Source organism: Archocentrus centrarchus, chromosome 24 (genome assembly GCF_007364275.1).
Source record: "Archocentrus centrarchus isolate MPI-CPG fArcCen1 chromosome 24, fArcCen1, whole genome shotgun sequence".
Classification (NCBI taxonomy): Eukaryota; Metazoa; Chordata; class Actinopteri; order Cichliformes; family Cichlidae; genus Archocentrus; species Archocentrus centrarchus.
In genome coordinates this window covers 4,361,841-4,383,187 of record NC_044369.1, presented here as the reverse complement: position 1 = coordinate 4,383,187, position 21,347 = coordinate 4,361,841, and positions in this window count along the sequence as shown.

Below are 21,347 nucleotides of genomic sequence, written 5' to 3'. Positions count from 1 at the left end.
CAATTTCACAAAGACAAACATAAAAGAACTAAAAGTCATCACGTGCTCATGGTGCAGTTTTGAATCTTTGTTAAAAGTTTCTGAGTTATGTTTTATCTACAGCAGAAAATAAGAATACCAGTGGATCAAATCTGAAGCCCGTCTGTTTATCATAAAGAACGAGGACGATATAACTGCTAACGCTGGCAGTCTGAGTGTAACCAGCAGGATTCTCTACAGAAACATCAGCATCTGAGAAAAAAGAGGCTCTGCAATTATTCTGATAATTTGTGACTTTTTTCCTGCATTTTGCATGAAAGATGAATTCATACCACCATCAATGCCTCATTAACTTAAATTATCACTCACATTAGAGCTGTTTTAATGATTTTTAACATATTCTTTTGTAGGTTTGTGTCTGTCGGGGAGGTTCCAGATCAGAATAAAGCAACAAAGAGCTGGACGAGGGGGGGGGGGGGGCTTGTCAGAAAGATGCAGGAATGGACAAATTATGAAATGCCACTTATTCGTAACCTATATAATAAAACAGGGCACAAACTGCAGAGCTATCCATTGTTTTATGACTAAATTGACATTGGTAGCTACAATAAGCTGGGAATTGTATCAGTTGGGGGTGCGGGGTGTGGGGGGTGCAAATGAATGGATGAATCTGGAGGGGGAAAGGGGGGAGGAGGTGACACCTGCTCAGTGCTGACCAGACAGCTGCACTTAAACATGCTGAATTAATTTCTATTGTAGCTGCCTGCTTGTCTCTCTGCTGCTTTACTGTGTCACTGCATATGGTCGAGTGTGCAGCTCAGTCACCTTTACTGCTGCCTGCAACATCATGACATGCAGTCATGACAAATATGCAACAAATAAAACAAGTGGACAGTTTATGGACAACTGAGCTTATGGCCAGAAAAGAACAACAAAATATGCTTTTAAAAAAAGGCACTTTGGTTTTTACAGGGGAAGCTTTATTCTGCTGTACGGTGGGAGGAGAAGAGTTTAAATTAAGAAGAAACACTCCTTTAGACTTGTGGAGAGGAGAGGATGCACTTCCTTGCATCCTTTCCTTATAGCACTGTTGGCCTGCCTGTATTTAAATGGTTAAAGCCAAAAGAACCACTTCACAGCACTGGGTGGAACCCTCTTTTGATGTTTGTAATAAATAAAGGAGAATTTAGCATATAGAGTAAATGCACACAGACCTGTTGGAAATGAACTGTGTTGTTTTCTCATCCACCTCCTTTCATCCTCGAACACTTCAGTTCAGCTGCCACCACTGTGAGAGGAATTGCATGTAAAAAAAAAAAAATAAAATTTGAAATGCAAATTGAGTTTTTTTAGTCTTTAAGTGAAAAATTCATCTTTCAGAAAGCACATTTCCTCCTGAATTAGCACAAATGAAATGGCCTCCCACTCACAACAAAACAGATCCAAGTATGTCGCGAGGCTCTGCGGGAGAGTTCTCAGCCATGCCGCCCCTTAGCTCACATTTTCTTTTTGCTCGGTTTTCTCATGATTTTAAAATGTTAAGCTGAGAATAAAAATACACTTTGTTGCTGCAGTATTGCCACATCACTCATACACCCTCTGCTTAAAGCATGCATTGGATGGTAAGTAAGGAGCAATGATTGGAAAAAACCCTGATAGTGGGGGTGGTTGGAGGGGCAGATCCTTTATGGGCGGTTAGGGGAGTACAGAGCAAGTAACAGGCTCCCAGGGGAAGCCATGGGGTTGCAGTGATTGCCCTGAGCTCTAATGGGCTGGTGTAGGAGCAAATTGAATGTATTGGGGACATGCATTAGACATTACCTCTGTTTCCAAAGGCCCGGCTGCCATTTTCTGATTTGATTTGCCTTTTTAGTCTCTGAGGACCGAGAAGCTAACTAACAAAATGAAAAACAAAGGACTTCACTGGCTGCAGCAAGCATGTCCAACTGAGTCAGGACTTATAGACCCCGCAGGTAAATGTCCTGCTTTTAGTCTTCAAATGTCTCACAAAGACAGATGGAAGAGAAATTAAAGGAAAACCAGCATAGTGTAGTCACTACATTTCACCAGAGCAGTGTCAGTGATTCTTGGCATTTGGTCTCCAAGTCTCTCCATCCAAACTGAAGGGATGAGGAGCATATCTCCAAAAGATGCTCCCTCATTCTGTATTTTAATGATAGTGGAGGAGAGCACCGTTTAACACAAAATCTCAACTGCTTAACTAGTTGGTGACTAAAGACTAAATACGAAAACCATGCTCAATGTTTTTTTTCTTTAAAATATCAAATTCATGTTGCACTGGATTCATTCACTTTGGCATCTCAGTGATCCTCGGCATTGCTCTATTCATTTACTCTTGCTCATAGAGGTTAAATTGGTGGCTATATCAGAGGATTGCAATGGCTTCTGCAATAAGGGCAAGTATGAACAGTCATGGTATAACATTTAATACTTGAGATATTTAATTTCTGGAAACACAAATTAACCAAATACTAACATACCACAGCACAAGATAATGGTTGATGTTTATCCTCTGATATTTACCCAGAAAACTTTTCTGCTCAGAAGATACTTACTGACTTCCTGTGTTCCTGACAGCGGATATAACACAGATATCCATATACAGAATTTGGAGACACCTCAATGAAAAATACTAAACTTTTAATCTTTTTTGTGGTGCAATGGCGCCCTCTGCTGGTCAATAAAACATAATTTAAATTCCCTTAAATCCTTTTGCTTTTCAAGTTTATGAATATTTATCCACAAATAATAATAATAAAACTATACAAACAAGGAATTACTGATTTTATAGGCAAACTAGAAAAAGCATTTCCTGAAGAAAATGCACTGTGAATGCTGCATGCTGAAAGATTGGAGCTGAAATGCCAAGAAAGGCTTCAAACAGCTGGAACCTTATTTGCTGAATGAGCTTCAATGAACTGCTGAATACCTGAACTGCTGAACTGTTGAATACCTGAACTGCTGAACTGCTGAATTGCTGAACTGCTGAATACCTGAACTGCTGAATTGCTGAACTGCTGAATTGCTGAATTGCTGAACTGCTGCATTGCTGAACCGCTGAATTGCTGAACTGCTGAATTGCTGAACTTCTGAATACCTGAACTGCTGAACTGTTGAATACCTGAACTGCTGAACTGCTGAATTGCTGAACTGCTGAATTGCTGAACTGCTGAATAGCTGAACTGCTGAATTGCTGAACTGCTGAATTGCTGAATACCTGAATTGCTGAACTGCTGCATTGCTGAACCGCTGAATTGCTGAACTGCTGAATTGCTGAACTGCTGAATTGCTGAACTGCTGAATTGCTGATCTGCTGAATTGCTGAACTGCTGAATTGCTGAATTGCTGAACTGCTGAATTGCTGAATTGCTGAACTGCTGAACAGGTGTTAAAAATGTTGAACAGGTGTTAAAACTGCTGAACAGCTGTTAATAACGCTGAACAGCTGTTAAACTGCTGTACAGCTCTTAAAGTGCTGAACGACTGTTTTAAACCTGAAAAGGCTGTTAAAGTGCTGAACGACTGTTTAAACCTGAAAAGGCTGTTAAAAGTGCTGAACGACTGTTTAAACCTGAAAAGGCTGTTAAAAGTGCTGAACGACTGTTTAAACCTGAAAAGGCTGTTAAAGTGCTGAACGACTGTTTTAAACCTGAAAAGGCTGTTAAAAGTGCTGAACGACTGTTTAAACCTGAAAAGGCTGTTAAAAGTGCTGAACGACTGTTTAAACCTGAAAAGGCTGTTAAAAGTGCTGAACGACTGTTTAAACCTGAAAAGGCTGTTAAAAGTGCTGAACGACTGTTTAAACCTGAAAAGGCTGTTAAAGTGCTGAACGGCTGTTTTAAACCTGAAAAGGCTGTTAAAAGTGCTGAACGACTGTTTAAACCTGAAAAGGCTGTTAAAAGTGCTGAACGACTGTTTAAACCTGAAAAGGCTGTTAAAAGTGCTGAACGACTGTTTAAACCTGAAAAGGCTGTTAAAAGTGCTGAACGACTGTTTAAACCTGAGAAGGCTGTTAAAAGTGCTGAACGACTGTTTAAACCTGAAAAGGCTGTTAAAAGTGCTGAACGACTGTTTAAACCTGTAAAGGCTGTTAAAAGTGCTGAACGACTGTTTTAAACCTGAAAAGGCTGTTAAAGTGCTGAACGACTGTTAAACGTAATGTCATAAAGTAATAACATAAATCTGCAGAAGAAGCTGAGCATTTTGATACCAGAATGGTTTCTGTAGCATAAACGGTGCTGAAGTTATGAAAGAACAAAAAACAGCTCAACTTTGAACAGCTTGCATGCAGAGGAATAATCCACCAATCAGTTTAAAGTATTATGAGCCAATCAGAATGCTGCTACACATTTAGTTCTGCCAACTCAAAACAGCTGTGTAACTGTTTAACTGCAGGCACTTTGTGGCAAAGCCCTGTTGAATTTGTCTTGGCGCACCTCCCGAACAAATGCTTATAAATCAAAAACCGTAACTGCTATCAAAATAATTTTTAAACTGTGAGCGTCACAAGGACCTGCTCTAAACAGCGGTGTAATTTTTATTTTCCTGGGTTGAAAAATGTGGTCATGGGAGCAGTTTAAAAAAAGGGTCTTTTCTGGTTTTGAGAAAATCACCTCCCGAAAATTTCTATAGAGGCGGATGGAGGAGTTGGAGGGTGCTCCCTCTGCTTGAAGCCTCACAGTTTAAAAAGTTTATATTTCTCAGGGCTAAGAGACACATTGTTTGAAAGTAGAGAAGCAGCTCTACGTTTTGATCATAAAATCATGGCTGTAGAGTGAAGAGTGTGGACACAGCGGCAGTTTAGAGAGATATTTTTCAGCTGAAGAATTTCAAGTCTCCCACTCTAACCTTTGGAATGCGCACTCTAGACGACCACATACACAACCATTATAAACGCTAAAAAGAGCAAAAAACCTTCTTGTGCTTAAACTGTAACTGTTTAAAAACCATAAAAGATATTAATACAAAAAGTAATAGCTGAATAGCTGAGAGTCATGGCTTTATTTTAAAGTTTAAATGGTGTCTCTAGCTTAAGGTATGCTGAAGTTCTTAGCTTTTAAAGTCTGAAAGGGTTTTAAAAGGTTTTTAAGCTTTCCCCATTCATTTGAATGGGGCCAAAAAAATTAGAAAAATATTAATATTAAATTAATGGCAGAAGATTTGAACCTGAAAAGTAATAGCAGCGATCTCCTGAAGAAGCCGCACGTTTTGATACCAGAACGGTTTCTGTAGCTTAAACGGTTTTTGAGATCGAAGCGGTCAAAAAACGTACGGAAGAATAATATATAATAACTAGAAAAAGCATTTCCTGAAGAAAATGCACTGTGAATGCTGCATGCTGAAAGATTGGAGCTGAAATGCCAAGAAAGGCTTCAAACAGCTGGAACCTTATTTGCTGAATGAGCTTCAATGAACTGCTGAATACCTGAACTGCTGAACTGTTGAATACCTGAACTGCTGAACTGCTGAATTGCTGAACTGCTGAATTGCTGAACTGCTGAATACCTGAACTGCTGAATTGCTGAACTGCTGAATTGCTGAACTGCTGCATTGCTGAACCGCTGAACTGCTGAATTGCTGAACTTCTGAATACCTGAACTGCTGAACTGTTGAATACCTGAACTGCTGAACTGCTGAATTGCTGAACTGCTGAATACCTGAACTGCTGAATTGCTGAACTGCTGCATTGCTGAACCGCTGAATTGCTGAACCGCTGAATTGCTGAACTGCTGAATTGCTGATCTGCTGAATTGCTGAACTGCTGAATTGCTGAATTGCTGAACTGCTGAATTGCTGAATTGCTGAACTGCTGAATTGCTGAACTGCTGAACAGGTGTTAAAAATGTTGATTAGGTGTTAAAACTGCTGAACAGCTGTTAAAGTGCTGAACGACTGTTTTAAACCTGAAAAGGCTGTTAAAGTGCTGAACGACTGTTTAAACCTGAAAAGGCTGTTAAAAGTGCTGAACGACTGTTTAAACCTGAAAAGGCTGTTAAAAGTGCTGAACGACTGTTTTAAACCTGAAAAGGCTGTTAAAAGTGCTGAACGACTGTTTAAACCTGAAAAGGCTGTTAAAAGTGCTGAACGACTGTTTAAACCTGAAAAGGCTGTTAAAAGTGCTGAACGACTGTTTAAACCTGAAAAGGCTGTTAAAAGTGCTGAACGACTGTTTAAACCTGAAAAGGCTGTTAAAAGTGCTGAACGACTGTTTAAACCTGAAAAGGCTGTTAAAAGTTCTGAACGACTGTTTTAAACCTGAAAAGGCTATTAAAAGTGCTGAACGGCTGTTAAACGTAATGTCATAAAGCAATAACATAAATCTGCAGAAGAAGCTGAGCATTTTGATACCAGAATGGTTTCTGTAGCATAAACGGTGCTGAAGTTATGAAAGACCAAAAAACAGCTCAACTTTGAACAGCTTGCATGCAGAGGAATAATCCACCAATCAGTTTAAAGTATTATGAGCCAATCAGAATGCTGCTACACATTTAGTTCTGCCAACTCAAAACAGCTGTGTAACTGTTTAACTGCAGGCACTTTGTGGCAAAGCCCTGTTGAATTTGTCTTGGCGCACCTCCCGAACAAATGCTTATAAATCAAAAACCGTAACTGCTATCAAAATAATTTTTAAACTGTGAGCGTCACAAGGACCTGCTCTAAACAGCGGTGTAATTTTTATTTTCCTGGGTTGAAAAATGTGGTCATGGGAGCAGTTTAAAAAAAGGGTCTTTTCTGGTTTTGAGAAAATCACCTCCCGAAAATTACTATAGAGGCGGATGGAGGAGTTGGAGGGTGCTCCCTCTGCTTGAAGCCTCACAGTTTAAAAAGTTTACATTTCTCAGGGCTAAGAGACACATTGTTTGAAAGTAGAGAAGCAGCTCTACGTTTTGATCATAAAATCATGGCTGTAGAGTGAAGAGTGTGGACACAGCGGCAGTTTAGAGAGATATTTTTCAGCTGAAGAATTTCAAGTCTCCCACTCTAACCTTTGGAATGCGCACTCTAGACGACCACATACACAACCATTATAAACGCTAAAAAGAGCAAAAACCTTCTTGTGCTTAAACTGTAACTGTTTAAAAACCATAAAAGATATTAATACAAAAAGTAATAGCTGAATAGCTGAGAGTCATGGCTTTATTTTAAAGTTTAAATGGTGTCTCTAGCTTAAGGTATGCTGAAGTTCTTAGCTTTTAAAGTCTGAAAGGGTTTTAAAAGGTTTTTAAGCTTTCCCCATTCATTTGAATGGGGCCAAAAAAATTAGAAAAATATTAATATTAAATTAATGGCAGAAGATTTGAACCTGAAAAGTAATAGCAGCGATCTCCTGAAGAAGCCGCACGTTTTGATACCAGAACGGTTTCTGTAGCTTAAACGGTTTTTGAGATCGAAGCGGTCAAAAAACGTACGGAAGAATAATAAATAATAATAAAGAATACAACAACAATACTGTGAATGCTTTGCAGCATTCACAGTAACTAGAAAAAGCATTTCCTGAAGAAAATGCACTGTGAATGCTGCATGCTGAAAGATTGGAGCTGAAATGCCAAGAAAGGCTTCAAACAGCTGGAACCTTATTTGCTGAATGAGCTTCAATGAACTGCTGAATACCTGAACTGCTGAACTGTTGAATACCTGAACTGCTGAATTGCTGAACTGCTGAATTGCTGAACTGCTGAATACCTGAACTGCTGAATTGCTGAACTGCTGAATTGCTGAATTGCTGAACTGCTGCATTGCTGAACCGCTGAATTGCTGAAATGCTGAATTGCTGAACTTCTGAATACCTGAACTGCTGAACTGTTGAATACCTGAACTGCTGAACTGCTGAATTGCTGAACTGCTGAATTGCTGAACTGCTGAATACCTGAACTGCTGAATTGCTGAACTGCTGAATTGCTGAATACCTGAATTGCTGAACTGCTGCATTGCTGAACCGCTGAATTGCTGAACTGCTGAATTGCTGATCTGCTGAATTGCTGAACTGCTGAATTGCTGACTTGCTGAACTGCTGAATTGCTGAATTGCTGAACTGCTGAACAGGTGTTAAAAATGTTGAACAGGTGTTAAAACTGCTGAACAGCTGTTAATAATGCTGATCAGCTGTTAATAACGCTGAACAGCTGTTAAACTGCTGTACAGCTCTTAAAGTGCTGAACGACTGTTTTAAACCTGAAAAGGCTGTTAAAAGTGCTGAACGACTGTTTAAGACCTGAAAAGGCTGTTAAAAGTGCTGAACGACTGTTTTAGACCTGAAAAGGCTGTTAAAAGTGCTGAACGACTGTTTAAACCTGAAAAGGCTGTTTAAAGTGCTGAACGACTGTTTAAACCTGAAAAGGCTGTTAAAAGTGCTGAACGACTGTTTAAACCTGAAAAGGCTGTTAAAAGTGCTGAACGACTGTTTAAACCTGAAAAGGCTGTTAAAAGTGCTGAACGACTGTTTAAACCTGAAAAGGCTGTTAAAAGTGCTGAACGACTGTTTTAAACCTGAAAAGGCTGTTAAAAGTGCTGAACGACTGTTTAAACCTGAAAAGGCTGTTAAAAGTGCTGAACGACTGTTTAAACCTGAAAAGGCTGTTAAAAGTGCTGAACGACTGTTTTAAACCTGAAAGGCTGTTAAAAGTGCTGAACGACTGTTTAAACCTGAAAAGGCTATTAAAAGAGCTGAACGACTGTTTAAACCTGAAAAGGCTGTTAAAAGTGCTGAACGACTGTTTAAACCTGAAAAGGCTGTTAAAAGTTCTGAACGACTGTTTTAAACCTGAAAAGGCTATTAAAAGTGCTGAACGACTGTTTAAACCTGAAAAGGCTGTTAAAAGTGCTGAACGACTGTTTAAACCTGAAAAGGCTGTTAAAAGTGCTGAACGACTGTTTAAACCTGAGAAGGCTGTTAAAAGTGCTGAACGACTGTTTTAAACCTGAAAAGGCTGTTAAAGTGCTGAACGACTGTTAAACGTAATGTCATAAAGTAATAACATAAATCTGCAGAAGAAGCTGAGCATTTTGATACCAGAATGGTTTCTATAGCATAAACGGTGCTGAAGTTATGAAAGAACAAAAAACAGCTCAACTTTGAACAGCTTGCATGCAGAGGAATAATCCACCAATCAGTTTAAAGTATTATGAGCCAATCAGAATGCTGCTACACATTTAGTTCTGCCAACTCAAAACAGCTGTGTAACTGTTTAACTGCAGGCACTTTGTGGCAAAGCCCTGTTGAATTTGTCTTGGCGCACCTCCCGAACAAATGCTTATAAATCAAAAACCGTAACTCCTATCAAAATAATTTTTAAACTGTGAGCGTCACAAGGACCTGCTCTAAACACCAGTGTAATTTTTATTTTCCTGGGTTGAAAAATGTGGTCATGGGAGCAGTTTAAAAAAAGGGTCTTTTCTGGTTTTGAGAAAATCACCTCCCGAAAATTACTATAGAGGCGGATGGAGGAGTTGGAGGGTGCTCCCTCTGCTTGAAGCCTCACAGTTTAAAAAGTTTACATTTCTCAGGGCTAAGAGACACATTGTTTGAAAGTAGAGAAGCAGCTCTACGTTTTGATCATAAAATCATGGCTGTAGAGTGAAGAGTGTGGACACAGCGGCAGTTTAGAGAGATATTTTTCAGCTGAAGAATTTCAAGTCTCCCACTCTAACCTTTGGAATGCGCACTCTAGACGACCACATACACAACCATTATAAACGCTAAAAAGAGCAAAAAACCTTCTTGTGCTTAAACTGTAACTGTTTAAAAACCATAAAAGATATTAATACAAAAAGTAATAGCTGAATAGCTGAGAGTCATGGCTTTATTTTAAAGTTTAAATGGTGTCTCTAGCTTAAGGTATGCTGAAGTTCTTAGCTTTTAAAGTCTGAAAGGGTTTTAAAAGGTTTTTAAGCTTTCCCCATTCATTTGAATGGGGCCAAAAAAATTAGAAAAATATTAATATTAAATTAATGGCAGAAGATTTGAACCTGAAAAGTAATAGCAGCGATCTCCTGAAGAAGCCGCACGTTTTGATACCAGAACGGTTTCTGTAGCTTAAACGGTTTTTGAGATCGAAGCTGTCAAAAAACGTACGGAAGAATAATAAATAACTAGAAAAAGCATTTCCTGAAGAAAATGCACTGTGAATGCTGCATGCTGAAAGATTGGAGCTGAAATGCCAAGAAAGGCTTCAAACAGCTGGAACTTTATTTGCTGAATGAGCTTCAATGAACTGCTGAATACCTGAACTGCTGAACTGTTGAATACCTGAACTGCTGAATACCTGAACTGCTGAATTGCTGAACTGCTGAATACCTGAACTGCTGAACTGCTGAATTGCTAAACTGCTGAATTGCTGAATTGCTGAATTGCTGAACTGCTGAATTGCTGAATACCTGAATTGCTGAATTGCTGAACTGCTGAATTGCTGAATTGCTGAACTGCTGAACTGCTGAATTGCTGAAATGCTGAATTGCTGAACTGTTGAATACCTGAACTGCTAAATTGCTAAACTGCTGAATTGCTGAACTGCTGAATTGCTGAACTGCTGAATTGCTGAACTGCTGAATTGCTGAATACCTGAATTGCTGAACTGCTGAATACCTGAACTGCTGAATACCTGAATTGCTGAACTGCTGAATTGCTGAATTGCTGAATTGCTGAACTGCTGAATACCTGAACTGCTGAATTGCTCAACTGCTGAATTGCTGAACTGCTGAATACCTGAACTGCTGAATTGCTGAACTGCTGAATTGCTGAATACCTGAATTGCTGAACTGCTGCATTGCTGAACCGCTGAATTGCTGAACTGCTGAATTGCTGAACTGCTGAATTGCTGATCTGCTGAATTGCTGAACTGCTGAACTGCTGAACTGCTGAACTGCTGAACTGCTGAACTGCTGAATTGCTGAATTGCTGAACTGCTGAATTGCTGAATTGCTGAACTGCTGAACAGGTGTTAAAAATGTTGAACAGGTGTTAAAACTGCTGAACAGCTGTTAATAATGCTGAACAGCTGTTAAACTGCTGTACAGCTCTTAAAGTGCTGAACGACTGTTTTAAACCTGAAAAGGCTGTTAAAGTGCTGAACGACTGTTTAAACCTGAAAAGGCTGTTAAAAGTGCTGAACGACTGTTTTAGACCTGAAAAGGCTGTTAAAAGTGCTGAACGACTGTTTAAACCTGAAAAGGCTGTTAAAAGTGCTGAACGACTGTTTTAAACCTGAAAAGGCTGTTAAAAGTGCTGAACCACTGTTTAAACCTGAAAAGGCTGTTAAAAGTGCTGAACGACTGTTTAAACCTGAAAAGGCTGTTAAAAGTGCTGAACGACTGTTTAAACCTGAAAAGGCTGTTAAAAGTGCTGAACGACTGTTTAAACCTGAAAAGGCTGTTAAAAGTGCTGAACGACTGTTTAAACCTGAAAAGGCTGTTAAAAGTGCTTAACGACTGTTTAAACCTGAAAAGGCTGTTAAAAGTGCTGAACGACTGTTTTAAACCTGACAAGGCTGTTAAAAGTGCTGAACGACTGTTTAAACCTGAAAAGGCTGTTAAAAGTGCTGAACGACTGTTTAAACCTGAAAAGGCTGTTAAAAGTGCTGAACGACTGTTTAAACCTGAGAAGGCTGTTAAAAGTGCTGAACGACTGTTTAAACCTGAGAAGGCTGTTAAAAGTGCTGAACGACTGTTTAAACCTGAAAAGGCTGTTAAAAGTGCTGAACGGCTGTTAAACGTAATGTCATAAAGCAATAACATAAATCTGCAGAAGAAGCTGAGCATTTTGATACCAGAATGGTTTCTATAGCATAAACGGTGCTGAAGTTATGAAAGACCAAAAAACAGCTCAACTTTGAACAGCTTGCATGCAGAGGAATAATCCACCAATCAGTTTAAAGTATTATGAGCCAATCAGAATGCTGCTACACATTTAGTTCTGCCAACTCAAAACAGCTGTGTAACTGTTTAACTGCAGGCACTTTGTGGCAAAGCCCTGTTGAATTTGTCTTGGCGCACCTCCCGAACAAATGCTTATAAATCAAAAACCGTAACTGCTATCAAAATAATTTTTAAACTGTGAGCGTCACAAGGACCTGCTCTAAACACCAGTGTAATTTTTATTTTCCTGGGTTGAAAAATGTGGTCATGGGAGCAGTTTAAAAAAAGGGTCTTTTCTGGTTTTGAGAAAATCACCTCCCGAAAATTACTATAGAGGCGGATGGAGGAGTTGGAGGGTGCTCCCTCTGCTTGAAGCCTCACAGTTTAAAAAGTTTACATTTCTCAGGGCTAAGAGACACATTGTTTGAAAGTAGAGAAGCAGCTCTACGTTTTGATCATAAAATCATGGCTGTAGAGTGAAGAGTGTGGACACAGCGGCAGTTTAGAGAGATATTTTTCAGCTGAAGAATTTCAAGTCTCCCACTCTAACCTTTGGAATGCGCACTCTAGACGACCACATACACAACCATTATAAACGCTAAAAAGAGCAAAAAACCTTCTTGTGCTTAAACTGTAACTGTTTAAAAACCATAAAAGATATTAATACAAAAAGTAATAGCTGAATAGCCGAGAGTCATGGCTTTATTTTAAAGTTTAAATGGTGTCTCTAGCTTAAGGTATGCTGAAGTTCTTAGCTTTTAAAGGCTGAAAGGGTTTTAAAAGGTTTTTAAGCTTTCCCCATTCATTTGAATGGGCCAAAAAAATTAGAAAAATATTAATATTAAATTAATGGCAGAAGATTTGAACCTGAAAAGTAATAGCAGCGATCTCCTGAAGAAGCCGCACGTTTTGATACCAGAACGGTTTCTGTAGCTTAAACGGTTTTTGAGATCGAAGCGGTCAAAAAACGTACGGAAGAATAATATATAATAATAATAATAATAATAAAGAATACAACAACAATACTGTGAATGCTTTGCAGCATTCACAGTAATAAAGAATACAACAACAATACTGTGAATGCTTTGCAGCATTCACAGTAATAATAATAAAGAATACAACAACAATACTGTGAATGCTTTGCAGCATTCACAGTAAATATCAGACAGTTAAATCAGATGTTTGATTTCTAATTTGTGTGTGTGTGTGTGTGTGTGATTAGACTTTTTGTAACTGTATAGAGGAGAATAGCTGATTTTAATTTTTCCATAAGCAGTCCACTCAAATCTGCAGAACCACGGACAGCAGCAGCAAATCACTGAAAGGATGAACCAAACCCAAAGAGACTGAACGCAGCAACAGCAGATGGCAGCGTTGGTGCAGTTAATGAACTCGCTGGTACAACCTGTGTGACCTCAGCCACAAAGGTTTGGCATGTAAATGTCATCAAGAAAAGGGAGGAGGAAGACATTTATGTTACTTTTGACTTAAATTTTTCTTGCAAGATTTCCTTAAGGTTTTGTTGATGCTGTTTATCAATACTGTTCTATCAAATCTTAAGACGACACTGGATTTCAGCTTAGGTGGTACTAGAAAAAAAAAACAAAAAAACCCCAAAACCCCCCAAAAGGTTTAATAATAGAAATCCAACAGGGAAAACAAGGTATGAATGATAAAGATGGGAAAGGAGAGAAAATCTGGCGGCTTCCCTGTGCACCTCCCCTGAGCCCCAGATGCAGTTGCTCCTCTGCTGGGTGTGGGACCACAAGGTCAAGACAGTGTTGATCAGGTGGAATAAACTGGATTGTAACCCCCATAGTGATCAAAGACACTGGTCAACATGCCACACCCCACTACCCCTCTCCTCCTGTCCAAACCTCTCTGTAGGTGAAACCACTGACCCTACAAACAGAGGGGGGGGAATCCTGGGGAAGTCCTGGAAAGAGGGAAGAGTGGATGGGATGATTGAATTGGATTGAGGAAGGAGAAGAGATTAAGCCTTTACTAACTACCTTAACCTCTTCTTTTAGGGAATTGTAGATACTTGGTTGCATTTGCAATATAGCAGATCTGCTCATAAACAAAAATAAATAAGAGGAGTTAACAAGAAGGAAGGAAAGGATTCATGTGCCAGCACACAATGCTATCTTTGCATCCAAAATAGTGACTTATGCCAGCTATAGGTTCATGCTATGATATTATCAGGCATTAATGTGCCCTTTGACAACCTATTGTTGGGTGCTACACAGATAAAATCGAACTGAATCTACCCAGAGTTTGTTGGAGAATGAGAGGAGAAACAAACGTTCCTGTAAATAAAAATAACTGCAGTAACTAAGTATCTAAACTTACACTAAAGCTAATCAAACTAAAAATAAAGTCCAACAAGAAACAAGTTGAAAAGCCATACAGTACACACCTGAATGTTCAACAGGGTTCCATAAATGATCAGTTTTTATAGCGCAACAAAGGGCTCACTTGGCAGGTCTAAGATAAAAACTGTGCAGATGGTATCAGCTGCATTCAATCACCTGGTGTGCAGAGGGGAAAGGGTGAGAGGTGTAGTTTACAGGAAAGAGATACGCACACACACACTCTACTCAACAAACTTATAGGAATGCTTTTTAATCAGAGTTCAGAATCAAGTCAATTAAACCACTGGGATATTGATGTGGTCAGTTAAGTATCAGTTGTTAATCAGTTTCAGCTGCTTTGGTGTTCATGTAATTAACAACAGGTGCACTAGAGGGACAACAATGAGATAACCCCCAAAACAGGAATGGTTTACAGGTGGAGGACACTCACAGTTTTCCCTCCTCATCTTTTCTGACTGTTTTTCCACTAGTTTTGCATTTTTTAGGGTCAGTGTCACTACTGGGAGTATGAGGTGATAACTGCACCATGCAGAGGTTGCACAGGTAGTTCAGCTCCTCCTGGATGGCACATCAATATGTGCCATTGTCAGAAGGTTTGCTGTGTCTCCCAGCACAGTCTCAGAGCATGGAGGAGATTCCAGGAGACAGGCAGTTACTCTAGGAGAGCTGGACAGGGCCGGAGAAGGTCCTGAACCCATCAGCAGGACCTGCTGATGGGGATCTGCTCCTTTCTGAAAGCAGGATGAGCACTGCCAGTCCATCAGCGACTGGTGTGAATGTCTCTGACCAAACAATCAGAAATAGATTTCATGACGGTGGCTTGAGTGCCAGACGTACTCTAGCGGACCCTCTGCTCACTGCCCGGCACCGTGAAGCCCGACTGGCATTTGCCACAGAATACCAAAATTGGCAGGTCCACCACTCACTGGTGCTCTGTGCTTTTCACAGATGAGAGCAGGTTCACCCTGAGCACATGTGACAGACGTGAAAAAGTCTGGAGAAGCCGTGGAGAACATTATGACATTTGGGTTAAAATAGGGGTTCATTTGGATGTAAATGTGTAGGGAGTGATTAGAGGATCAGCACTGATTTTCCACAGAAGCAGAAGTCTGAATTAATAAAAGTGGAAATGTTCAGCCGAGTCACACACACGTTTGTCTTTATGTTTATCGTGTCTTTGTAAACCATCATTTATTCACTGTAACTTTCTGCTTGATCGACATCTAAAAACAAAAGCTGTCTTGTGAATGGATTATGTAAAGATCGGGATTATGCTAATTTATTTTAAAATTTCCAGGTTGCTTGGATGCCATATGATTTTGATCTGCTGTTTGTGTTACTTCTTTGAGATAGATCGGCCATTTCTGACTGACTTCATATTGTATAATATATTTATTTTACCAGTGACCTGTCATTGTATGGTTTGATTTTGAGCCTGGAAACATAAAAGTATCACATGTTATTGTAAAGACAAGATTGAGGTGATCCAATGAAAGCGTGGTTTGTCTGAGTTGTTGCTTTGGACTCATACAGGAATTTTGGGGCTGATATCAATGTTCAAGGAGTAAAAAAATCCAGACATATCAGATGATTTTCTTTACTTTAAATTATGCAGGTATACATATAGCTGTTTTTCCTGCCCTGCCCTGTATGAATTGATTCCCCGTTGGGCTTAAACTCTTTGATTTCATATGTTCAAAGCTCCATCAACTGCTTTACACATATAAACACCACTGAAAGTGTTGGTAGATCAAACGATAAATAAAATTACTTAAAAAATTAAACAGGTGAATATTATGGCTTGAAAATGCTTTCCACGAGTCTCCCTTCATTCAGTTATTATGGCAGGTCTTCAGTCAGAGCTCTCACTCTGGTACAGTCACAGTTACGTCTCCAACACACCAGCCGATCTGTTGACTGTCAGGAAAATAGCATTTTCATTTTGGGTTTCTGGTCTAGACAGATGATATCTGGGGACTTCCATTGCTGTTTTATTGTTTATGAATCTAAGCGCATTAAATAAAAGCTAAGAAAAATAAAATAATTTGCATAAGGAAATGAGTGCAGGGTGTACACTGCCTCTCGCCCTATGACAGCTGGGATTAGCTCCAACCCCCCCACCCTCACAACCCTGAACAGGATAAGTGGAAGAGAATGGGTGGATGGATGGATGGAAATAAGCAATGATTATGAGAGGTATTTTGGATAATGTCACCCCTCTTTTGCTCTCAGCATGCTGTTTACTGTCCCTGCAGCCTGAGTCTGCTCATATTTTACATATTCCTGGAGAATATGTTCAGAGAGGTTAGCTTCTCTCCGTCTCCTCCCAGCAGGGTGTGTGCACAGAAACACTGAGAGCTGCATGTGTGCAGCTGGTGTAAATGTGGGAATATTATAATCAACTGTTTTTTGTTTTGTTTTATGTTTGGAACACAATCAAATGTTACCATCTTATTAACATTGCCTCCCCCGCCCCCCAAAAAAAGGGGGTAAATAAACATTTAAGCATCTTCATGGGGTCACACGTTTATTGGTCACTTCTGAAACTTCTCTGCTTCCTAGCATCCTGTAACACACGCACTGACAAATTTCATAACACTATTATAATGACACTCCTTTTTTCAGTGGCTGCAGTCCTTTGTCTCCATTCATAAACTCATCACAGTAGTCCGAGCCTTGTGTTCTCATACAATAGCTCTACTCTAGTGGGAAATGTACAACTCTGGTTACGGGATGAAATTTTAATTGGAAGTAGAAACTCAACCACGCAGTTGGGATGTCAGTAGCCGGCCCCTCCAGCTCATTCATACTGAAGGTGCACACACTGTGCACACGCACACGCACGCACGCACACACACACACACACACACACACACACACACACACACACACACACACACACACACACACAGAAGCACAGGCCATTTCTTTTTAGCCTTCAATACAGCAGCTCTGGAGTTCAAGAAAGGCTTTTTTGTTGGCCGGTGTAGTTAAGGTCCTATCGTCTCTGCTTCTTTTAACTTTGTGATGAACTAAAACTTTCTGCCTTATATCAAACTCTCTGCACACTGGCCTTAAGGAAAATATATTTATCACTCAGATCAACACATGATAACAGCAAGACTGAGTTGTTACATGTTGTTTGGTGCATGCATATACACAATTCAACCTCAGCAGCAACACAGTGCTCAGACATTTAGTAAATTTTGAAACAACCCAAATGGAAATGGTTATTCTTTCTGAATGCATGAACACGTGCAGTAAACCTGTACGTAAACCTGAGATCAGTTATCACCACTAATGATGAGCCTTTTCCAGTTGCCATTAAAAGGACACCAAACTAGTTTTGATTGCTACGAATGACCTTCTGATGCACTGCCAGACTAATGTGGCTGCAGTCCACACCCTGGGGGGGAGTCAGCTTTATACTCTAATAGAACCTTAAACAGAATGTGAATTATTTGTCTCCAATTAAATACTAAATAAAAACACTAAAAATACTAAACAGTAAAGTAAGAGCAGACAAAGGCTAGATTCCTAAATTCCCTCCACACCATGCCTGAACTGAGACCCTGAAGCCAGCAGCATCTCTGTATTTGGAGTCATTTGATGCTTTTTTGTGATGCAAATTGTCCATTTTATTTTATTTTATCCCTCTCACATTTAAAGAATCATTAAAAAAAAAAAATCCTGAAACCAGATGCAGATGGCCTCCAAATCACTTATGAGTTGGACCAAACCAAAGCTGAAATTTTCATGCAAATTTGTCCAGATTTTTTTTTTTTTTTAGAAAATCAAACTAAATCAATCACATGTATTATTATTATCCTATTTTATACACATCTCAAGGGCAAAAATAATTGAAATCAGAAAGAAATGTATTCAGTTTCAACAGAACACAAGAATTAGCTAAAATTCACAGAAATCATATTTCTATTTACAGTTCAGTCCTTTTCTTCTCTCACTCTTTCTTTCATGCTCTCTTTAAATTAGCCTTTATTTGCATGGACGCTGCTCCAACTTGGCTCGCCTGCCATCACAGTGAGGTAATGGCTTCTCTGGAGCCTGATTGGCTGCTGGGGGAACTGCCTATGGTGGTCCCATACAAAGGAGCGATCAGGGCTACAAGAAGTGTGGAGCAAACTCCCGTCTGAGACTGGACCCCCAGTAGTGTACACGCATGTGCGCGCACACATGCACGTATATACATACACTACCCTTGGATTGCTTGTTGCTATCTCCATCACTGATGAAGGAGCCCATTCATGCCCGCTGACAAATTACTACTGAAGCATGAGACTAAAGAGACCTCCCCCATCCCTTTGTCTCTGTCTCTCTCTCTGGCCATTATAGACTGTGTGAGACTTGGGTGTGAGAGAATATCACACGGCGGGCCAGAACTATGAAAGGAGCTTTATGTGTAGCTGTTCTGAACAGCAGAGCTCTGCCAAGTGGGGTTTTTTTTGTGGAAAATGTGTAAAGTAGCATTTAATCTGAAGGTGAGAGATTAAGTTTTACTGTAACTAGTATAATTACTATTTTTATGCCGGTCAGCACATTCTAATGTGCTAATGTTGCAGAAAAACAAAACTGATGCTTGACAGAAACAAATAAGGAGAAACTTTTCATTACTTCCATCACAGACTTAGACTGAGACTCATCTTTGTCTTCCTGTTAATAAGATCGGTGCCACAGCTATTACCAAAACATGCTCACATACGATGCAGGGAGGTCAGGGCAATTTGAGCAGAGTACTTTGTGTTAGATGCAAAAATATGGCATTTTAAATTATAACAAGAATGCACAATTATTATCTCAATACCTTCCCTTGATGCTGAAGAATTGATACAGTGACTGATAATACTCCATAATGCCTGTTGAGAGACTTACTAAGTAGAACTGCACCTCAGTAGGACTAATTACTTTTAGTCCAGACAGCTGGTTTACCAAAAGGATTACTCAAGGACAAGAAGGAGGAGGTAACCCAAGGTCTCCGGACACTGCTGACTTCAGCTGTGAGCTAAAAGGATGCTCAATGCAGCAAGGCCGGGGCTCTGCAGACAACAAGGATATTCAAGACAAAGCATGGTACCTTCACATTTCAATAATGTAAAAATATTGCTTTATGTGTAAAAAACATTTATAGCACTTCAGAGTTCAAATATATTTGGAAAAGCAGTGCAGCAGATCATAACTACATGCTGAAATCTGGGTCATTTTCCAAATGAATTACTACCCATTAGTCCTTAATGATGTTTGTGTGTTATTACTTACAAAATTAAATAGCAAGAAAGTTTCCCATCATCGTGACTAATGTTAAATCACCTTACTCATTTGTAGATGCAGCAGAGCACAGTTAAAAATATTGATTTGTTCCTGTTTCTTTAGTTTGAAACTCACTGGCTCACTAACCAATACACACACTTCTGCTCAGGGGCTCCGGGTAGTGGGGAATGATTTATTGTACACGTCCCGTCTACAGTGACAGTTTGATACAGCCTCTGTTATGGCTGAATCTTCTATGAGAAAACATAAACTGGAGAAAGAGTGAATATCATGTAGAGGTGGGACTGACTCTGTAATTTAGGCACTGAGTGAAATCACTGGGTGCCAAACTCAAATTCAAAAAGGTACGTATGCTGTACATCAGCCAGTTAACCGTGTGAACCCAAAACTGGCTCAGACATTTTTGTTCAAGGTATCGTGGATCACAGGTGGGCTACAAACAAAAACCAGAAATCCTGTCCCTTCTCTGCATGTTACACATATTCAGCTGCATCTCTCTTTAGCTCGCTAGAGATCGAAAATCCCGAACTTTACTGAGCAGTGAAAACAAATAATGTGCCTTCAACTCATTAGCAAACGTTCGATTATTTAATTGGGAAATGTTGCTTAGATCTTTTGTCCTGACGAAATGTTTCAAGGTTTACTGTTAGACCAAAAATCAGCAACTTGCTGCAGAGAAATGTGCAGAAAATATAACTCAACTAAATCTGCCAGCACTAAACTGAACGAGGGGTTTCTGGCTATTAAGAGAGGGGCTGCATTTAAAACTCACAGATGTTAAAGGGGATTTGGGTGATTTGGAAACCTGAAGGGTAATCGTGATCTGAAACACACACACACACACACACACACACACACACACACACACACACACACACACACACACACACACACACACACACACACAGATTCCAGCTCCCCAGGAGAGGGCAGTTGGATGGCTGTACTGTCGTGACAGTAATCCTCAGATTAACTGATTGTGGGCCTCCACCAGTCAGCCAGCCAACTGGAACTAAAGCAGAAATGTATGCAAACCTGAACATGTGGGTCAGTCAGCCAAACGGAGAGCTGGCCAGACAGACAATCATTTAAGAAGACAGTCCTCCAACCTGCTTAGCTGAAACTCTGTTTTCAGCTATTGAACCACCTCTCTTTCACTCATTAGCCTCATTAGTTTTGCTTCCACAACCTCTATTTGGAAGAGGTGTCCATGTATTTTAATAAACAAACATATTTTTGGTGGAAATACTTGTGGTGTGCCACCAAAACCTTCATAATTTCTGTTATTTCATAGCCAGATAGAAAAATATGTACTGATCAGAAGCTTGGAAATCCTTTTCAATGTTCATGTTTTAAGAAGAATTAATTGTTTTTTCTCTGTGACATGAAATTGATCAGCAATCCTGTAAATCCTGTACCATAGCCTTATGTTCCTATAGCCTGGCTCGGGCTCTAAAAGCTATTCCAATGATGGAAACTGCCATAAAAAGAAAACAAATTTCATATTGCACTGTGTAGTACTCCCTTCACAAGCTAGCACAAGGGTACTATAATCAAAGCTATGAGCCTTAGACCACAGATTCTGATGTACTTGCCTCCATACTTGGTTGTGTAATGGGGTCTCCTCCTTCTCTATTCTTAGAGATTTGATATTTCTGTGCTGCTCTGTGAAGGAAATCTTATTTATTTGGTAAAGCAAAAATAATGCCGTTTTTTTTTAAAGATTTAGAGGAGTACATTTTGTGACCTTGCACATGTTGAAATGAAGTCCTGAATGAACCCTTTAATGAGACCCTGTCTTATACAACCACTACACACCTTTATCTGCCTTAAGTT